General features: G+C 44.3%; 1 protein-coding gene across 21 annotated transcripts in view; it reads left to right on the top strand.

Annotated features, from left to right (window-relative positions):
* MEF2C (myocyte enhancer factor 2C) overlaps positions 1-19,524 on the top strand; it is a 545,031-nt gene that overhangs the window by 289,025 nt on the left and 236,482 nt on the right. For 2 of the 21 annotated variants that reach the window (XM_085632443.1, XM_085632434.1), the window contains exon 1: positions 17,164-17,479. The exons of the other annotated variants lie outside the window; for them this stretch is intronic. The gene's annotated coding sequence lies outside the window, so the exon portion shown is untranslated. Of the gene's footprint in view, positions 1-17,163; positions 17,480-19,524 lie in introns of those variants that run through there. 21 annotated transcript variants of the gene reach the window in all.

Here is a 19,524-nt window from a genome sequence, read left to right as displayed (position 1 = left end):
CAGGTAAGCATATAAATACTTTGCAGTAGTAAATTACTTGTATGAACACAGTTCAAAATTGCAGTATGACTTGTACTGGTTTTGGTTACAGTTTTAAGTAAGCAGCTTTGCAACACATTGCAGTTATAGTACATTCAAATGAATGGGCATTTTAAGTAAAATGCAGATAGCCAAGCGTTGTTTGCACCAAGTCGAATATTTGACTCTTTGCACAAAAATATTTTAAACGGTACTAGATTATAACTGCAGTTTGGCAAACAAAACTTTATTGACAAATCATGCCTTTGGAATACGGGATTCAAACCAGTAAAAGATAGTGCCCATGTATTTTTGTTATACATCATGCAGATCCTCTTTCTATGTCTAGATCACGATTGTATGAATACGGAAGTGTAACATGTCTTGCCTTACCGTGAGAAAGCCGTAAAGGCTAAATGCGTCGGTCTGAGGCTATCGTGTCTGCAATAAACAGCATTTGAGCACTGCGGTGTGTCCTGAACTATATTCTTTTGAACAAGGAATAATTGTGATAATATATATATATATATATAATGATAACAGAAAAGGAACTAGTGTGCAATGTCTGCCGCAAGGGCATAATCCACAGTTTTTAAGGACTGGGACAAGGAAGACCTCTAATCGGGGTAATGAAGATTACTCGTTTGTAACAATGTGATTATCTTCAAATTAGTCTGTGCACATATTGCCTATGTAGGCACAGATGTGTACTAAGTCAGAAGCTTTGCAAACATTGGTACAGAAGGTGCAATGGCACCGTGGGCCACTTTACTCTGACAATTGCTGCATTTTACTATGCCATCAAAGGGGCTATTTTCCTTAAACACACCTGGTTTCAGGACATCCTTGCTATACTGTGTACTGTTCATGTAAACTTAAAAAGGTGCACATAAAATTATAGACTATTCAATTCCATAAAATGCATATTGTATTGTTTTCACCACCTGGCTGATTTAATTGCTTACTTCTACAAAGAGAGGTCTCGTTTTTTCTTTCTTTTTTCTAACGAGTCCTAGAAGTTACCCAAAGGGTGTCCCTCAAATGCCAAGAAACAAGCAGTTGTTTTTTAATGCATTTTTATTGCTGAGAATTTTAAAGCGCTACCCACGGCTTGTGCCGCTTTACAGCGCTTTGTAATAAGGCTGCATAAATTGACTGTGTTTGAAATGTCAAACATAACTACGGGAAAGCTCTACTATGCCATATTCATGGCAGATTATGCGCTACATAAATGAAACGCACGATTATGATTTGTTCTGCCTCCTTTTCACCTTGGCACCATTCGCGAGGCTCACCCGTGAGTGAAATCTGAATTTTTCAAATACGCCCCCTCCTATTTGTTCTTCAAGGCGTGCGAGAGGTTGGATTTCCAGGCAGGTGTTAATACCAGCTGCGAGCGGGAGTTCACGTGGCCCCTTGGGGGGCCTCTGTAATTCTGCCCCCTCCCTGGAGTGGCACGTTCTGAATCCTGAGGCTCCCGGGCATTGTTTTCGAGTTCAGCCACGAATACACGTGAACAAAATGAAGCAGAAAATAAAGGGGTGGGGGAAGGGGGTGTGTAATTTCGTGTGCCATCCTCGAGTGCTTCACCCGTGTGGCTTGAACATCAGATTTGCGATAGTTAAAAGCATTACAGTATCCTTTTCCTAATGAATATTCTGATAAGAAACACGCGGAATCAAACGGAGACTGTTATGAATATATTACTTATTCTAAAGTAAATTTCGAGCAGCATATGTAGGTCATGTTCAAAGTGAACGGGCCATTGTCGAGACCTTGTTGGGCAGAGTTTTCCCCAGTTTTATCCAGTTTTGCGATGTATCCTTGTTGCAAATGAAAACGAATGTTATAAACTGGTATCTAGCGAAATGCTGTAAACTCGCAAGAAGTTACTAATTGGCATAAGGCGGTGCACCTGATGAAAAACAGGCGGGAAGAGTTCGCTCAGGCCCGGGTGTTGAGGCCTTAGAGGCCCGTGAGACCAGCGGGTCAGTAGGGCTCCTTTGATAGTTGCTGTCGGAAGACCACATTTAATTCTGTTTAAAAAAAAGACCAAATTATCATCAGACGTTTGAAGTAAAGCCAGGTTTTCTTTGGTCGCTTGGTATGCTGCAAATAAGATGGAACTTCTGCATAGAGGTAAATTACTCGTTTCCATGCACTGTATGACAATTAGTGCACATCTGATGCGAAACATATCTACATATCATCCAGAGTTACTATAATGCTTTATTTCTCTATTAAACACACCCGAAACATAAGTATGTGCACAGGAGCGCGACCCTTGCTCTCCATGCTGCACGCTAATAAACCTACTTAATCATCATACCTCGGCTACATCCATGCTTATTACACACGCATGTGCCTGAGCATGTGTAGAGTATTGACTGCACACAGAAATGCTTCCAGAACTTTCTTGATAAGTACCTGATATGTAAACGCCACAAGATGAACAGTACTTAAGAGGAAGGAGTGAAACCAAACAATCTTTTTTTGAAAACTAAGTCATTTTTTACCTGTATATGTAATTTATGTGTGTACGTGATGGCCTTTAGCTGTGTTTTTTAGGTCTGTGTGTGTTTCTTGGGGTAACCATTGTCCCTTGTGTTCCTTATTTCCACTTTGTGGTGCCACCAACCTCCTTACTTGAAGAAAAATGCAAGTGTTGATGGAGCGCGGGCACATGATTTGAGTTAATGGATGCCCTGTCTGCGTGCCTCGAGTTTGACCCATGGCTTGCATTGCAGGCGGAAATGGCCTAGCGAGTTGGAATAACAGTAAGGTACTTTTTGGCAAAAGAAATGGGGAGTGAAAGACTACTTTGATGGACTTAAGAACTCTGTATTGGTTGTAGCGGTCTAGCTGCTGCGAGTTTGGTGACCCCTGGCCCGGAAGGGCCTCCACACATTGTATCACTCGCTAGACAGGTGTGGCCAGAGAGCTTAAATAAACGTGCGGAGGTAGCTCTGGACTTCCGGCCCAGAGCTACACTGTGTGTGGCTGTGTACCTTTACTGCTCCCTGCAAATAGGTTGCGTGCCTGGGAGTGCGACATTACACTGGAGACGAGGGTGGGCGTCTATCAGCCACGTTCTGCACCCCCATACCTGTATCACACCTCCCCCCTGATCGAAGGTCCCGCGGAGTAAGGAGCGACGCCGCAGACTCGTGCGCGGACTGCATGCTGCGTTCCTCTGCCCCCAGCAGCAGCAACCAGACTACCAGGGTCGCATCGGAGAAAGCCGAGGGACCACGCGACGCCTGATCCCTCTAATCAGGTCCCGCATCACTGCTGGAGCGTGCCGTCGCATCGCACACTCAAGCAGGTACAGTGCATTGCCTGCCTTCCCTACCTAAGGCCCACGTCCCACTGCTGCAATGTGCAGGAAAACAGGCCCAGAGCTCTTGGCGACGAGCCGGTAGCAGCCTGCCTTTATCACGAGGCGACGCACGCGCTGTGCGCCCCCTGCTGCTCCCCTGAGCCACAGCTGTTCCAGCGCTGCCCACGACATGCGCAGTGAAGCAAACTGTCCTTCCTCAGCCCTCACATGCCGGTGAGCTGGTGGGAAGGAAAGCAGAACAGTCAGTCAGGGGCTGTGACACTGCCAAATGAAAATAAAGGGGGAGTTACAAGACTAACACCAATAGAATCAAGAGTTTCGCAAACCCTCAGAGTACCACCATCCTCACAGCACCACAGCAAGAACTACACAGCACCAGGCGCACGTGTCACAATGATGGACCAGGCAGCGCAAGCAGCGCCCCAAAACCCACCACTGGCACAACTAGCAGGGCCCCAGGTAGGCGCAGCATATGTCGCAGCACTCATAAATCAACGCACTGCCCCCATTCAGGCAGCTCATAGCCCCTGCTACAGCGTCCCCCAGATGGACCATCTGGATCAGCAGGTTGGACAACTACTTCACAGCGACGTGGGAAACAGATGGCACAGTCAAGAGATCCCTACTGTTGCACTGTGCAGGGGAGGAGATATACAAATTGTTTGCTCAATTGCCAAACACGGGCGCGCCTAATGATTACAACACAGCGGTCAGGGCCCTGAACACACCCTTCGATTCTCAACTGAACCCAGATAACAAAAGGTTTAAGTTGCGCCAAGCATGCCAGCGGGAAGGAGAGTCAATGGACGCTTTCCATGCACGGCTACGTGAACTAGCCAGCACATGTACATCCGACGACCAGAACAAGGAGGTAAGGGCCCAAGTAATCCAAGAGTGCCAGAACAAGAGCCTCCGGACTCTCATCCTGCGACAACCAGGGATTACCCTTGAAGAAATCCTCATCATGGCACGATCCCATGACTTATCTGATGCCAGAGTAACAGCAATGGATATCACCATAACTCAGCAGGCGGAGAAACCGGTGATGGTCAAAACGGAAAGAGTAGATGCCGTACGTACCCAGAACAGAGGTGCCCGCGGGCGGTGGCCAAGCAAGACCATACAAGGATCACGCTGCACGTATTGCGAAAGAGATGAGCACCTGCAAGAAGAATGTCCGGCACAAGGGCATCCAGTTGCATGCAGTGGAGGACCACGGAATCGAGGGGCTCGTGGGAGACAGCCACTGCCCAAGTCAGTAAAATACCTGTCGCTCGAGGATCCTGAAAACCCGAAGACTCCCAGGACATTAATGCGGCAAAGACAACACCTAGAGGACTCCTCTATGGACGAGGAAGGCGAGTTCTACCTCATCTTATCTGCCAGTGACCTCAAACAGAAGTGGCGCCCACAACCCACGTGCGCCCTCGAAATCGTCGTATCCCAGGTCACCGCGTTGATCGACACCGGGGCGTCTGTTAATGTGATAGGGTGCCAACAATACAAGCAAATAAATCCAAGACCTGCATTGACCACATCCTCACATTCAGCAACCAAACGCCCCTACCTCTCAAGGGTAAAGGTACAGTACAAGTAAAGTCGGAAAGGCATGAGATCACCACAGCATTCCATGTGGCTGACAGAGAGGCCGACATCCTAGTGGGGAGCCACACAGCCGAAGATCTTGGCCTGGTTACATTCGCCAACGCAGTCAAAGCCCTGCAGACCGAGGACGTTCTAGAACTCTTCACACAATGATTCAAAGGACTTGGAAGTATAAAGAGGCCCCCAATAAAGCTACACATAGACAAGGCCGTGAAGCCAGTTGCCTTGAGACACCGACGCATACCCTTCCACCTCAGGCCACTCATCAAGCAAAAACTCCACAATCTTGAGCAACAAGAGGTCATGGAAAGGATCACCGGGCTGACACCCTTGGTCTCACCCATGGTGATAGCAGAGAAACCAAAACAGCCAGGCAAAATCAGGCTATGTATCGACATGCGCCTGCCCAACCAGGCAATCAAATGTGAAAGGCAATTGACACCAACTGTCGGTGACAGTCTGGCTGATCTGAACGGGTCCCGCTGGTTCTCCAAGCTGGACCTCAACGAAGGGTACCACCAATTCAGGCTGGCCGAAGAGAGCCAGTAAATCACTACATTCTCAACCCATATAGGCTTACAGCACTACAAAAGGCTGAACTTTGGCATATCGTCGGCGGCAGATATCTTCCAGAATACTATCCGAGGAGTTCTATCAGGACTTCAGGGAGTGCTAAATGTCAGCAACAACATTTTAATACATTCAGCAACTATAGAGGAGCATCATTGACATCTCCGAAAAACCTGGCAGACTTTCTGTCACAACACCCACCAGAGACGGCCGGAGAAGGCGGCAACCAGGAACTTAGAATGGAAGAATACATCAACATGGTGTCTCAGTGGGCCTGCCCGCAAGCTCTCACTATAGACGAGATCAAGATGGAAACTAACACAGATGCCATGCTCACGAAAGTGCTGAAATCCATCCAAAGAGGCTCCTGGGAAGACTTCCTTCACGGCGCCAACAGATGGAATGAAACAGAGAGAGACTGGCTAGGAGTTCTGGAAAGTGCGGGATGAGCTAAGCGCAGCTGCAGATGGGGTGATACTGGGAGAATCTTGGATCATCATGGCGGCAATTCTCAAAGAACGCACCATCATCCTAGCCCACGAAGGACACCAAGGGGCCGTGAGAATGAAGTCACAAATGAGGGAGAAGGTGTGGTTCCCTGGGCTTGAAGCCACCGTAGATTCCCTGGTGAGAAATTGCAGACCATGCCAGCTCACAAGCAACCAAGAACATCTGGCCCCGGTAATAATGGTCACGTGCAAGTCTTGACTTCGGGAGTTTTCCGGATGGCAGGGTAACGGCTGTGCTGATTGACAGCTATACAAAATACCCCATAGCCGAAGTGATCCCATCTACGTCCTTCGCTCATTTACAGCCGGTCCTAGAGAAGACCATCGCACTTTTTGGGTTGCCCCATGAAGTCAAGACCGATAATGGGCCCCTGTTTCATCAATTAATGTCAGAATTCACATAATAACTGGATGGATATACAATGCAAAATGCAACAGAAGCATACTCATTCATTCATCAACTACAATCCAAAATAGTCTAATGATCATACAAAATAGCTAAAAAGGCAGTCAGAAATGATCAGCAGCCAAAAGGGATAGGGTGGTAGAATCTCGTGTATCCTCCCGGTTGTGGATGGAGGCAGGGTCTTCTGTTGAAGTATGAATGAATGTTGGTATGACTGATTATGTTGATCGCCTTGTGTGGGACCTATATGCCTTTTGCATGGTATATTTATCCAGTTATTATGTGAATTCTGACATTAATTGATGAATTATCTGAACAATTATAATACAATCAATGGAAATTTTGTAACCAAAGTATTCATGTTCTGAATTTGTCCGTGTGTCAGCCCCGGTGTTGTCCTATATCAGTTTGACCCCTCTTTGGGCGTATATGTATCCAAGTGTATAGGCAGGTGTGTTTCCCTTGTAGTGTTTCTCTGGGTCCTGTAAACAGCCCGCGCTCCATCGCAGTCGGCCTGAATTCTTGACTTTGTCCAGGTCAAGCAGGACCAATGATCTCTTTTAGCGCTATTTTTGCATTTAATCCTTAAAAATCTATATCTCGTCCTCTGATTATTGTTTTGTCATTTTAGTCCTGTTTTATTTATAAAATCATAATCAATTTTTCTAAGCTGAATTCTTTTAGTAGTGTTTTCACTGTTTGTTGTATTGCACAAATCCTTGACACAGTGCCTCTTAAGTTAAGCCTGCCTGCTCTGTACCCAGCTACCAGAGAGTGAGCACAGGTTAATTTATGGTGTGGCCCTGACTTACCCTGACTAGGATCAGGCGCGGCCAGCACAGGTATGTGAAGGCAAGCAGCTTCAGCTCATAAAAGTGCATGCATGTATTGTTAGGGTCTCCCTCGCATCCCTGCCTCTGGAATGCTGCCTGCATACTTGGCATACATTGCATCCCCCTTTGAGGCAATGGGAACATGAAAGTGGTGCTTTCAGCTGTCGAGGCCACTGTAAAGAGAAGCACTGCTATGGCATGTTTGCATTTTAACTCTGCAGCTGTCTCCTAGCACACAGACAAGTTAGATAAGCTTCTGATCTTGTCTGCCTCTGTAACATGCTTTATTTGAACTCTTTATTCCAGTAAATGAAAGCTTTCCTGAAATCTCTGGCGCCATGACCCATGTTACCATGCAGCATGTTAGCAACAGTTATTACGACTTGTGGTGCAATTAACTGTCATAGGAAGCCTAGGTAGGACGCTGGAAGTGGCTCTGATAATGGAAAGAATATTCAAATAGGGGGCCTAGTCCTTAAGTGTCACGTTTAAGCTCTGTGCAACATGCAGTGGCTGGGACCATATTTAACAATGGGATGGAGAGTGCAACGTTACAATTAGCTGGGCCTGGGCCTCAATATGTATGGGGGTAATGGTTTGATTTTGGAAATACTATTTCCTTTCCAGGCCTATCATGCAGCCCTCATTTATAGCCAGAGAGCTGGGCCTTTGAGTCTGCTCTCACTGTGTTGTGCTGTGGACAGCAAAAGAACGATGAAGGCAGTGACTGAGTGTGAAAATATAAGGGCTTAGTACTGTTAATTCATTGACCATACATTCGAAAGAAAGAGCCAGACTCTACTCTTGATTCTTCTCTGAAGAGCTTTATCTTTATGATAGTCTCTTTCGAGAGAAAGGGGGTCTTCTTTCCATGATCTGGCTAAAGGAAGTTTTGAAAACCCCTGCTTTCCCTTTTACCAAGTGTGGGCATGGAAATTGTTTTGTTCTGTTATATCCAGATCCATTGTTTAAATCACTATTTGTGACAAACAGAGACTTGTCACACAGTGGGGCCTTTTCACAGACGCAATTACGAGTAGGTGAAGTAGTGCTATTGAGTACAATCACATACTCATAAATGCCTGGGTGAAATGCCCTGTATTGTCTCTATAAGCAACAGTGTACAGAGGGAACAGGTGTTTTTGTTTGTACTGTTTATAAATATTCACATTATATTCGTGTTTCAATGTTGTGGGTCCAATTCACAAAGGCACATACAGTTCTACCACAGAAGTACCACTTGCCATGCTGATGAATGCCTTTGAAAAATAAGGCAACACAGGTGTTACCCCTTATGCCAGTCAGGAACTAAGGGTAAATTACAGTATCACAAAAAAACAGTTGTTTACTGTGGGCTCATTTAGATAAGTATTAATAAGTTAATGGATGTGTGAATCATCCAAATTGTACTCAATAGTCAAAAGTCAAGCAATAGTATCTGATCATACCTATATACTCAATGCATACTCTTCAAAATGTTGAAAAACGCTTATTCGCTAAAAACAAATGAGGGCCCCCTGAAAGATATCACACTGTGCAATAAATATGAGGAAGGGACAAGTGTGTTTACTGGGAACAAGTGACTCGAGACTCAGATGATTGATAGAAGAACATGTCTGTGAGTCAAAATGTATCGGATTCAACCGCGTTTCAACCTCTTATATTAGTTAAAGATCATCATCAGGACTAGGACTGAATTTGAGCACTCGTAAGCCAAACAATTCTGGAGAATTCTGGTATAACAGGGCCTGCAGTAGTGAGAAATAAAACAAAAGGCAAAAACAGCTAGTTCTGTGAGCAAGACCTTCGCAGCATTATGAGAGCAGAAGGGGTCACCAGGATTCCACATTGCTCAGCCATGCAGACCATGTTCTCTTGTGAAACTGTGAAGGCCTTACTCACAGACCAAGATGTTTTTCACTTAGCATTTTCTATCTCCCTACCATATGCCTTCTCTATACCAGAACTCTGTTCTCCGCGACCCGTTGGCCTTCTTTTATGAGCGTTAAAATTCAGCCCTAGTCCTGATCATGACTTTTAACTAACCCAAAACCTCAAAACAACCTTGACTTATACAAATTTTCAGCTCATAGGCCATGTTCCTGCATGCAGTCGTCTTAGTCTTCATTCGCTTGTTCACCAGGATACACATTTGTCACTTCCTCACATTTGTTGTACTCTGTAGTCATCTTCTGGAGAACTCCAGTGTTTTTGCTGAATATATTTTTTAACATATTAAAGTGCATTTATTGAGTATGCAGATGTTATTAAGATGCTATTGTTTGGTGTTAAGTACATTTTGGATGATTCGCACATTTATAATTTATGAATACTTATCTAATTGATTCCACAGTGAACCACTATTTTTTGTCATAGACGAATGCCTTTGTGCATTGAGCTGAAGATTGCCACCAGTGATGTTCTTTTCAACCAGAAAATGTATTCAGTGTTACTTGGTCTGTAGCTGCAACTTTTGGCGGCTGGCTTTTCAATAAAAAGTTTATCGTGGACTCAGAAACAGTACTCTTATTGAAAGCAAACACATGACAAGGTCATAGAGCAATAATAGTGTCTAAGACTAAAATGTGACCTTCCTCAAGGTCACACAGAAGCAAATTCCATTTTTTATGGGATACATGCTAAATGGATACAATTCTCTTTGTACTTAAGCACCCATAGGCCTCATAGCTCTGCTCTCTGAAAAAAGTGGAAATGGTCAAGGAGTAATTTGGAGGCTGTTGGGTTTACAAGGAGCATGTATGTATGTATGAGATTTGTATATTTCAAAGACAGCTAGAAACCATGGGATTGCTGTACAAAGATGGGTGTAGACGAAACGAGAACAGAAGAGGGGCAAGGGCACAAGATAGAATAGCATTTAGTGTCATCACCTCTGGGGTTGACATGGATTAGGAGCTACTTGAAGAGGAAGGTCTTTAGTGTTGTAATGTATTGAATTATGCAAATGTATGCAGCATGATTATAGGAATGTATTTGTTCTATGAATACATTGTCAATAACTTTTTGATTCCTCAAACTTGCTGCTTTGCAGCTTGAAGCTTGCGGCCATTTTAGCTCATCATACCAGCTCTGCCTGCTCTACTGTACTAAAGTTCCCCTTTTTTCAAAACGCTGCTGGTGTGTGGCTGTTAATGGTCTTGTTTGCAAAACCGTATTGTACACATTTGTCGCAGTTTCCTAAGATTTCTTTAGTTTCACTTACTGAAACCCCTTTCCTGAGAAAGTAAACATAAGAATCCTCTGCTTGAGTAGAGCCAATGACCATGTTTGCATATTCGTATAATCCTATAGGTATTTATCTTTCTTGTCTTCTCTGCCAGATGGTTAGCTCAGATGCCCCCGCTTAGGGTATATTCCATGCCACGTCTCTGCAATATCGCGCTCTGCCCATGAATTCAAAACCCAATTCAGATGTGGTGTGGAAATGAAGGGCACGCCTCGTTTGTACATCAAAGTCTTGTGGGCACATGACTGCAGCCTGCAGATGACTCAGACGCATCTGATGTGCAGTTGTGTGCTCACAAAAACCTTACAGTGGCGAGCACTGTTTGTGTGCTGCCCAGTAACTGGCAACGAGATGCAAAGAAGAGATCCGATCCCGATCTCACATTCTCTCTTGTTTCTGAATCCTTTCAGCTTTCCTTGCCTTGAAGCATGCTCTTAGAAGTCTTTCTTGCTCTTAAGCATTCTTTATTCACTCATAACAGGCTCAATAAATGTGTACGTTATCGCTTCATCCTAGAGTGCTTTATTATCTGTTTTAAGAAGCCAAGCGCCCAGTTTCATTTCAGGCTGCATTGCATGTACCTTTTACATTTCTATTTTTTATAACCCTGCAATTTGCAGTTCAATTTTACTTTAGGCAACTTGAGCCATAGTTTTTCTCTAACTGCTCTTGTAATTAAGTTAGATGTTTGATTAAAAAGCATTACTGAGATGAACGGACACCTTCGCCTTCCATGTTTTTTAATCCTTGCCCTAACTTTTTTTGTTCTTACTATTTTGTATTGTTTTCTTTTATCATATTAATAATGATGTGCTTTTTTTCATTATCCTGCCCCTTTATAGTGTGGATTGACGGTTATTGGGAGTCTGTATCTCAAAAAGCAATCTCAAAAATCTTTACTAGCGGAGCTGCACAGCAGAAGAACTGATTCAGGCAGTTGTGCCAGAGTAGGAAGTGAAGAGTTTTGGTTCCCATTTTGCGTTTCTGGAACAGTTTAGAGAAGGAAGCACCTTTACACCTTTTATTGTTTGCGGTTGCTTACGTCACATCCTTCCTTGACCACTCTGTGCATGTTTCCTACCATTCTGTCAAGGTCCTTCGACTTGTAGTGGCGAGAGGGTCTCTATGAATGATTGTATGATTGGCACCCTCTGTTACCATGAGCTTTTACTTGAACTGGCATTAATGCCTTTGCCTCGCTAGTCAGTTTTCAAATGCCAAACTTTTAACCATAGAAGAGGTCACCACAACAGAGCGGCTTTTGTCTGATGTTGCAAAAACAAATCACGGTCAACCACTCTTTGTTGAGAAACATCATTGTAAAGTGTGCTGTCATACATCTGGCTGTTTCGCAATTTTTTTTTTTGTATGCTTCTCTAAATTTCTCATTAAAGTCAGTATGAATTCTTACAAAAACACATTGGGCCTGCTGCCTGAGATTCCATGGTTTTCAAAGAAATTCACAATGTTTGGTGCTCCATCATTTTTTAATCTTGGAGAAGTTTTGACTAGTATTTGAGTGACTCATGAGAATGTTTTATTGCTGCAGAAAAAGGGCACGAAGTTTCGTTCTTCTGTAGGTAAAGTCGGTGAGTTTTGAATGGAAAAAGTGCATCTGTTCATAGTGCATCAAAGGATTTGTGAGCCAAACAACTGGCCTATGTTTGATGTTCTTGTAACAGGTGCTGGCTGCCAATTATTGATGCTTTTCATTCTTTGGAGGCCTCAGCTAGCCTCTGCCAGTCTTTGAAATTTATGGGCAGTTAGACATTGAGAATTATCAACACATTTATTTTTTTCTTGTGACAGTTAACATTGTTGGATGGTTAGAATCAGTTTATCGAGAATTCCATCATTATTCATTGTTTTTATTAGTAGCCCATAATGTTTGCCAGTGACTGGAGGTAGTTGGCACCTGCACCTACATTTGGTCACTAGAGTTATTTTTTATCATCTTCTGTGACCCAGTGCAAGAGAGAGAGTGACAGAAAAGGGAGAAAGAAGGTGGAAGAGAAAGATAAGAGTTCAGTGACAAAGGGTGAAGAACGGGGATTAAAAAGAACCTGCAAGCTTGCAGGAAAAAAACAGGAAGTGTGGGGTTGGGTGGACATAGGCAGGAGGTGCAATCAAGACTAGTCTGCATTGGTATTCGGCAACCCCGGCATTCGGGCACAAAACAAAGTATTGGGCCCCTGCACCTATTTTTTTTTTCTTTTCAAAACCTTTATTGGAAAAATCTGCATTACCAAAATACAATTTTGCATCAAATCAGAGCATCATACATAATAGATCATTTGCGGAGTACATCAAAAATTGAGATAAACCGATCAGACAGAGGCATTGTCCTGTACAATATGGCAAATGCACCATTGAGCTATACATAGATGCATAATGTGATGTCAGCACCTTAGAGGAAGGAGCAGATCCAGCTAGAGAGAGATGGGGACAGGAGAGGAAATGGCTACTGACCAGCACCGGCGGCTGCCACGGGCGGTGTGCCGGCAGGGAGCGCGGGGGAGGCAGTCCGGTTCGGGTGTGAACGGGTGTGAAGGTACGTCACTAGGGGGCCCCATATGTCGTGTGGGCGAGATCTAGCAGGCATAATGTCCCAGAATTCAAATAGTAGGGTCTGGCACCTAGAGGCATCTTCAAGCCATTGGGCAAACTCAGGCGCCGGTCTGCGCCCCCAACACATGGCCACCCTACGCCGCGCAAGAACGAGCAGCATTGCGACCAATCGGCGAGAGGCATCCGGGCAAAATTTAACAAAGCCCAGCAGGCACAACGGTAGGTCGGTCCGAACCGGCGTGGAGGTGATCGCAGAGATAGCCGCACAGACCTCCCGCCAGAAATCAGACACCCTAGGGCACAACCAAGCCAGATGAGAGAAATCTGCGGCAGGGGCAGAGCAACGCAGGCACCTATCGTCAGGGATGAGTCCCAGTTTATGTAGCTGGGCAGGGGTACATATAGCCTGTGTAATTATTTGAAATGTATAAGACAGAGGCGATAATTGGGAGACCATTTTTTTGTCTGATTGCAGCAATAGAGCCAGTCGGCTTGGGAAATGTCCACACTGAGATCCTCGCCACACGGGCGCGATGAGTGCAGATGGTGGCGGTCGAGAGGGTAATTGCGTATAGTTTGGTCACCAGCTTCTGGGGAGTAGGGGAGGAAGATATGAAGTCGAGAGTGGGCATCGAAGGAGGAGGCTGGGCGAGCGTGGGATGTAACTCCCTGCAGATCGCCCGCAGCTGATAAAAGAGCAAAGTGTCCAGAGGACCAGAGGAAGCAGGAAGTGAATAGAAAGTATTTCCAGGATAGAGATCCGCCAGTGTCGCCAACTCCAGACGGGCGGCGTGCTTGGACATGCCAGATGGTTGGAGAGGAGGGAAGGTAGGATGACGTACAATCGGCTTAGCGTTAGCTGATAGCGTAGGAACATTGGAAAGACGACGCAGTGCCAGCCAGGCCCAGTGCAGTGTCTCGACCGTGTCCACCTCAGCCCGCGGGCGAACAGCCGGGGCAAACAGGGCAGTGTTCAGCGACCAAGGGGCCGCAAGTTCAGCCTCGACCCCGACGTGCGGCTGATAAGGGGAGTAAGGGGAGGGGTGAATCCAAAAATGTAAGACGCTGGCCTGGGCACTTAAGGCATAAAGTTTGAAATTGGGAGCGCCCATGCCGCCAACCGACATGGAGAGAGTTAGGATGTCGTATGCAATCCTGGGTTGCTTGCCAGCCCAGACGAGAGATATGATCAGGGAGCGGATTTTATGAAAAAAGTGGGCAGTTAGTGGTATGGGGATATTCAAAAAGAGGTAAAGGAATTTCGGGAGGACCACCATCTTGGCGATTGCTATACAACCGGCCAGTGACAGGGCCCCTGCACCTATTTATTTATTTTTTTCAAAATAAGCACTGCTTGTTTACTGATAACTCTCACTTCAGCTATCTGCTCTCAGGCAGGTGCTCAAGATGTTGTGATGCCGGAACATCTAGATTAAAAGATTGTTGTCTAAAATCAAAATCTTATTAGTGGAAATCGCCTTCAGTTATCTTTGGAGAGACCTACTTATTTAATGCCACCAGATTATTTCTTTGTTACCACCTATAACCTCTTCAGCATTTAAGGACACACAGACATGGTGAGTTTAGTTATGTCAAGCATTCAAGTACGTTTGTTTCTACCTCAACTAATGCTAGTAATTTTTACATGTATGCCAAGCTTGACAGTTGTAAATCACTATGCTTTTTTCCTTTCCCCTCAATAGTTGCTCTATGACGCTGTTTTTTTTATATTGAAAATGTATTTACTTTTCTTTATTGCTATATAGAGAGCTAATTGGTACCTTGCCCTACAATGTGTCAGGTACCGATTTGTTTTTGTTCTGTCACTTTCCTAACTGTACTCACTATGCAACTGTATGTACGCATGTGGTTTTTGTATTATTCAAACCTCGGCAAATGTAGCAGAGAGGTGTGTACAGTTGTATGTTGTTCTTAGAAGTCAGATATTTGCAAAGAAAACATATCTGTAAAACCAGCGGAGGCTCGCAAATATTCTGAAATTTACCGTACGTCATGTAATGCAAAGAGGAACAAACAGACAACCACCAATATTAATGTTGTTTCATAGACGTTCCTTACATGATCAAACACACTGGAGCATTATTTCTAGTACTCCCAAAACATGTGGTGTGCCACTTCCAGATAGGCATGACCCCTTTGAGTGACCAATATCTGTTGAAGGCAGAATAAGGATTGGGATCCAACCAGGCAGTTGAATAGTCAAAACAGCTTCCAACCTGATGGGGTGGGAAGGCTCATGCAGCTTTGAGCAAAGGAGCTGTGTAAACCCGTCAACCATACTTCAGCTGTTCCATCTAAGTACATACAAAAAAGAAGTCAGGGAAGCCAGTGAAAAGGAAAAAGGCGAAAAACTAAGATTGCAGTAAATTACAATGCCTGATGTCAAGGAATACTTTATAGGGAGAAGCAGAAGAAAGGAAGAACATCAGAAAATTTCTACCAATGACTAACAATGAGAAAGAGAAGTGAACATCATCGTTAACTGAAGATTTAGGGCCAGAATTTGAATGCGCCTCAGCTTCGAGATAATCTGATTCTGGTCCTATTTGGTGTTTAAAGATTGACTGTGTGACTGGCCAGTAAACCGGTGCATATTTTTGAACTGTCTGTTTACAAAGCTCTCAGAAATAAATGAATTATGTCTTGCCACCCAAGTAAAGTGTGCTTCTGTCCAACAAAAGCGGTCTCTTTCTAATGGCTGTTATTAATACTTAACAGGATCAAGATTCTAACCTTTGAATTGCTGGTTACATACAGATCTCAGGAGAACGTGCTCATTCCCACTAAATGACCGTATCCTACTCGTTATTTGGTATAGGAGGAAACCCAGACCATATAACCTAGACGAGAATAGGGATAAGCGGACGGCCTATGATAGGTTAGTGACAACAATCCATTACAAGACAGTTCCTTCTCAGAAGTAGGGACTAACTGGTTATAAAACAGGACTCGAGTGAACTGCAACCAAATGCTTATGTATGTACCCTTGGTTGGCTCTCTCTAAAATTGCTAAGACTACTTAGGCTCTAATTGATATTGTGGATTTGCCTTCACAGCAAATCGGTTTCAAAATTTGATTCAAGCCCACTGTATGAGATGGCATCCGCTGCTTTGGTAAATGGGCGGTCATACTGTCAAAGACGCTGGTAGAGAGGGCAACAGTCAGGCCTTGTTTTCTGACAATATGTACCACACAAATACTAGAAGACCACCAAACGCTGTTGCCGCATATTTAGAAAGGATCAGTTTGGTTACAAGGCTTGAATATTACACATGCATACTGGAGGGGGCGGCATGTCTTAAAATGGGAAATGCTGTAAGAAGGGAAACAATACCAAACTCGAACATTTGCTGAGGGCAGTGGGGGACGGAAAGGTGAGGAGACACCATCTTGCATTGTTTTAAGGAAAATCAATGTATCTGGCAATTTCATCTGAACACTTACCTGATAACTACTGTAGTACGGAAATGTATGCCCAACTTTAGCTGGCTTTTCGTAAGCTTTTCTGTTTTGTTTGTTCTGGTGATATCTTAGGGAAACCAGCTAGAAAACTTAGCTAAGGTTGTTAATCGTTTAGTGAACGGGGACAAATAAAAGAAGCAGGGAAAATAAAGGTGGGGACAGCATGCGAGCACTTGGAAATAATGCTGTTGTATTCATCATCAAACATATTTTGAAAGCACAGTCAGTTCTAGTTTCAGTAACTCCAGTTAACCAAATATTTTAATACCACGTGGTTTCGAAGCCAGTGAAGTCGGTAGATATAAAGTCGATCATGGAAATACAGTTATATTTTATTTTGCACTTGTAGTCCACATAATATTTAAGGCAGTGAAACCGTTACAATGGTAAATATGATTGTTGTGTTAATTTAAAAATAAATAATAAATGCGCGGAGATGCTCGGGTCACCAGAGTTAGCAGAGCAGCTGCACGGGTGGTTTCTGCCGTTTAGGTTGTTAAAAAGCTCGGTCTGAAATGCAGAACTGAGAATAGCGCGGAAAGTGACGAATGTCGTTTCCCCGCACTTTGCCGGCCTCCTCTCCGTGCAGGACTCCTCCGATGCCGACAGAGTTCCTGAATTGTGATCTGCAAAGCGGCTCTCGTCTCTCTTCTGGCCCTTGTCACCAGTCCTCTAAGCTGTCCCCCGCTGACCTTCCACCTCCGGGAGAACAGGAGCTCAGGCCGCGCGCGCTGTAAGCCGATAGTGGCGGCCGCAGCCGAACGCGCGGGAAGGAAATTGTTCCATATGCATGGGCGGCGGATTAGTGGATTGGCTTACGGTTACCACAAAGCCTGTTAGGCTCCCGTGGCTGCTCCAAGCAGGCCGAGAGATGCCCTTTCTATCTTGCTGCTCTCAAGGTAAGACGGTGGCGATGGGTGCAGGCGCTGCAGCCGGCTCACAGACGTGTGACAGCGCAGTCAGTTATCGACATCATGTGTGTTGCGTCCACTGTGTGGCGTGTGCGTCTGCTGAGTGGCAGTGGCGTTCGCTACGCAGAGCAGCGAAAATGTCCGGAAGATGCAGTGAAGTGGCTAAATTCAACAAATACCCCAGTATTTCATATCTGCTCATGTTGTGCTGTCCGCTGGGGTGCGTCTCTCGCTCAGCCGTTCCAAGACACTTTGTAGACATATGTTTAGGTTAGGAGAGCCGGTACTTTAGCAGCCCAGAGCTCCCTTTATTCATGTGGGCTTTCTGTTCAGGCTGAAACACAAGATTATTGATTATGTTTAGGTTGCATTCTTTGGAGGGCCAACACATGAGACGTGAAGAGCAGGCAGAGAATGAATGCAACAGCTTTTCTCCCCCAGTAGCTTTGACTCCGCGCCAGCTGATGGATTTAATGACAGGACATGGGATTAGTGTTACATAATGCATTGTGGGAATTTATGAGGCTGGCTGTTAGAGTACCATCTGAAAAGGAAAAGGAAACTCAAGCCCGCACGCTGAAAGTGGTGGGGATATGCACGTGCAATCGCTGTGCTCTTTATGCCTTAATGCAGAGGTCAGACACAACCTGGTCCACCGAGGCTCCTTGAATATGTCCTGTCCACTGGCCAACCAGTGGCGCGCGGCCTGCCTCCGTCACTGTCAAATGTATATAACTAAAATAGACAAAAAGCGGCATTACGAGTAAGGTCTTATGCACAGAAATTATGCATATAGCTTAATACTGGAGTACATAATCATACAACGGGGTTGCGGACGCCATTACAATTTTTACTAATGTTTATATTAATTATTTGTGCGCATTTTTGCACATTATGGCTGATATATGTTCAGCATGCTGAGGCAGATGTATGGAACTTACCACATGGTGCACGAGCAGCAAGCTAAAGTGGTGGCATACCCTTAGTCCTTCCGGGTTTGCTGGGTGTTCGAAGTGGTCATGTGACCAATTTTAGTGCACGCGCATTATGTCCCAGCGCTTTATAATTGAGAACCCGTACGGAAAAAAGGCCTGTTCCCAAGGGTGTTGAAAACATGTTTTATGACAACCATTCCGTGTCATCTATTTTGCATGAGTAAGACACATTGTACACGGGCTCTTAATTGTGAGAATTTGCATTATGATAAGTAGGAACAAGTAGCAGTGAGACAGTTATAAATATGCAAAGGAAACATGAGCATGGTTATCAATAACTTTTTGCTTCTTTGCATATTTTTGAAGCACTTTCACGGAGAGTGTGATTTTTAGAATAAGATTTAGGCTTAAAACTTACTCAGAAATCTCCTACATCAAAAACCTCTTTAGTAATGGCCCACTCTATTTGCATAACGAGGACGTTATCACCTCTGCTGTCAAAACACAAGATTGTTTTCCCTTCAGAAATGAGATAGCTGACCTACTTAGCATATACAGGTAGCGAGAGGTTCATTAACTCTCTGATTCAGGTAATTTTTCATTGACGTCTCATGCATGATATCAAAGAGATAATTAATTCTCCATAAATGTGAGTGCGCATTATGCAAGTTCCATATTTTGCAATATTAGGTGTGCTGCAATTTATGTATCTAAGGGCCAGGGTTCGTATGGACGACATATCTATGAAACCTGCTGGGAAAAAAGTGAACATTGGTGTGAATTGTCATTGTTTTTAAAAGTATTGCAAACAAGTGCCCCAGATCGCCTTTTGGATTCAATTAAAAAGCAGTACTGTCCATCTCAATACAAATTATATTAGACATTGCACATCAGTGTGAGCATAGACAGCATTTTATTTTACTTTGGCCACCACTGTATGCTTACCGAGGTCTGCTATTATGTGTGAAATATGGAAATAAATGATAAACAAAAGGTTTTTTTGAAAAAGGTATGGTGGCAAGTCTATGTTTTAAAGTTAAAAGAAATTGATTTAGAAGAAAAATAAACCGTTGTCATCAGAAAATAGTCCCCGTATCA

This window comes from Triturus cristatus, chromosome 2_1 (assembly GCF_964204655.1).
Source record: "Triturus cristatus chromosome 2_1, aTriCri1.1, whole genome shotgun sequence".
Lineage (NCBI taxonomy): Eukaryota > Metazoa > Chordata > Amphibia > Caudata > Salamandridae > Triturus > Triturus cristatus.
This window is presented reverse-complemented; position numbering and strand designations above follow the sequence as displayed.